Source organism: Lithobates pipiens, unplaced genomic scaffold (assembly GCF_037356315.1).
Source record: "Lithobates pipiens isolate NorthernLeopardFrog02 unplaced genomic scaffold, aLitPip1_a1.2 Scaffold_8, whole genome shotgun sequence".
Lineage (NCBI taxonomy): Eukaryota > Metazoa > Chordata > Amphibia > Anura > Ranidae > Lithobates > Lithobates pipiens.
The window spans coordinates 72,885,727-72,888,676 of record NW_027507903.1 but is presented as its reverse complement, the minus strand read 5'-3'; positions in this window follow the sequence as shown (position 1 = coordinate 72,888,676).

Genomic DNA, 2,950 nt, shown 5'->3' with positions numbered 1-2,950 from the left:
GGTGAGCCGATGGTTCAGTGGGCCGGTTTCAGTGACAGCCTGTCCAGTGCTGTGTCTTGGCCCAGGGAGCTTTGCTCTTGTCCCTGTCCGGTCCTTAATTTTTGATGGACGGGAACAAGGCAAGCTCCTGTGTCATTCCAGCCACTGTCATTCACCCTCCTGTGTCGATCCACCGCTCTCCCTCCTCTCCCCAGGCCACTTGGTTCAGATCTCGGCTTGGCTCAGGGGGCGGGCCAGTCCTTTGAAGGGCATAGTTTAGCTCGGCTTGGGGGGCGGGCGGTCCACTGAGGGCTCGGCTCAGCTCGGTTCGGGGGCGCAGCGGTCCACTGAAAGGCTCTGCACAGCTCAGCTATGGGGGGACGTAGTGGTCCACTTAAGGGCTCGGGTCAGCTCAGCTCAGGTTGGGGGGACGGGGAGCTCCACTGAAGGGCTCGGCTTAGCACATCTATGGGGTTGAGGCGGTCCACTGAAGGGCTCGGCTCAGCTTGGCTCGGGGGGGTGGGGCGGTCCGCACGTAAAGGCACCTTTTCCACAAGTTTAAAACAATCTGCAAGGAGGGAAAAGAGGAGGAGAGGAGGATCCATTCCTGCCTTCAGTGCCCTGGACTGCACCAAACTTTAGCTCAGTGCATTGCATGACAGCTCCATGCCACAGACAGACTGCCCTGCCACTGCCATCTGCTGAAAAGAATCTGCAGAGGACACAGATGTAAGAGGGGAGTAGGGACCCTTAGAAAAGAGGAACACTAATATAAAAGTTCCCCCTTATATCATTGTCCTCTACCCCCTCTTACATCAGTGTCCCCCCTTACCATAGTGTATGCTGATGTAAGGAGACCAGAGAACCCCCCCCCCCAACATCAGCGTTTCCCTTAACATCACAGTCCACAGAGTTCCCCTTTAAAGTAGAGTCTGCAGAACTCCCCTTGCCCTGCCCTTACACTGTGAACTCTGATGCTGCAGACTGTGATGTAAGGGGGCTCTGGTGATCAGAAACCACCTTACATCAGAGTTCTCATTTACACCAGCCTGTCCATATACTACACTAGCCTATCTGTACACTACCCTAGCCTGTCTGTATACCATCCTAGCCTGTCTGTATACTACCCAAGACTGTCTATATACCACCCTACCCTGTCTTTATACCACCCTAGCCTGTTTGTATACTACCCTAGCCTGTCTATATACCACCCTAGGCTGTCTGTATACCACACTAGCCTGTCTGTATACTACCCTAGCCTGTCTGTATACCACCCTAGCCTGTCTGTATACTACCCTAGCCTGTCTGTATACTACCCTAGCCTGTCTATATACCACCCTAGCCTGTCTGTATGCTACCCTAGCTTGTCTATATACCACCCTAGACTGTCTGTATTCTACTCTAGCTTGTCTATATACCACCCTAGCCTGTCTGTATACCACCCTACCCTTTCTGTATACTGCCCTACTCTTTTTTTGCACAATTGCATCTAGTTTAGATACTGTTTTTGTGAGTGTTTGCAAAATTAAAGTAGGCTGGTCTGGATGAAGTCCAGGGCCAATTTTTTGTCCCAGTCCAGCCCTGCTAGGTGCTGTGTGGGAATGCTTGGAAAATCGTGCCTTTTGCCACATCACACAAAACATGCTGTCTTTTGCAGACGCGCATGGGTGCCATGAATTCTTAATGGCACCCCACGTATCTAGCAGACGTACACGTGTTTGTGCCGCCAACAGGTATGGTATTGCAGTACCATGTGTTTTGGTGCAGCGTGATTTTAAAAATCATGTTGACATATTTTTTGTGTGCTTAATGCACATACTGTAGGGAAGCTTATTAAAATAATGAGCTGTTCTAAAACACGATACACGTCTCCGGAACAAGCCCAGGAGATACAAACCTTTCTGTTGGAAGGGGGAAGATGGCAAGTTTTCACAAAATCCAACATTGTATTTAAAAATTGGGTATCTTATAAAGGTTTACAATACAGTACCAGAATGTTCACATTAATCATTGATTACTTCTATAGATACTTCCGGTGTTCCACATCAATACACATTATGATGTGCAGAGTACAGTAAACCATAAAAAGCAATTAGAGAAAAAATATCTTAATCAGAGATTCCAGTTTATGAAATATGAATGTTTTACAACAAAAAAATGGAAATGCTACCAATTTGAAATGTAGTATTTCTAATTGATTTAATGAAGTTGATAGGAGATTATATAAATTACAGTGCAAAAACTTTTTTGTTATTTAAAGCCCGTCACAGGCAAAAGGAAAACTCCTCTGTTGCAGTGGGGCTACCTCCACACCACAAAGGTTAAATACTTGCTTAGGTCTAGGGGCTGGGAAATAAAGTTTTACTTACACTCCCCCGTTTCCATAGCTCCCAACTGTCCCTGATTTCTAGGGACTGTCCCTGATTCGGAACAAAGTCTCTCTTTCCTCCTCATTTGTCCCTCATTTTGGTCTGATCTATATAGTTGTACATAAAATTTACTTTTTATCTTTCAAAAATTGTGTTTCCCTAAACCTTTGACCCCTGTTCTAAATTGTTGCATTTTGTAAATTCCAGAAGCCGATATGAATGAAAAAGCACTTGTGGGTTTAACTAAACATTTCTTTGTATAATTGTCCTTTAAGGGGGTTTGGCAGGTGGTGTGACCTATGCATGCATACTTTTGGTAATAGGTGTCCCTCGTCCCTTTCTCAAAAAGTTGGGAGCTGCTCTCCACTAGTCCCCTACACTCCAGCAGTGAACTATCCCTTTGCATCTTCACATCCAGTGCAGGGCTATGGGCTCTCTGTAGGACTTGATGATGTCATAGGAGCGCAGGGAAAAGAGTCTGTGCGGACCTGTTTTACAACCCAGAGAGAGCCTATGGGAACGGAGGATCAGGTACGTAAAAAATACTTTCCCCAGTCCCCTAGACCTAAACGAGTATGTAATCCTCACAGTGCGGGGACAGC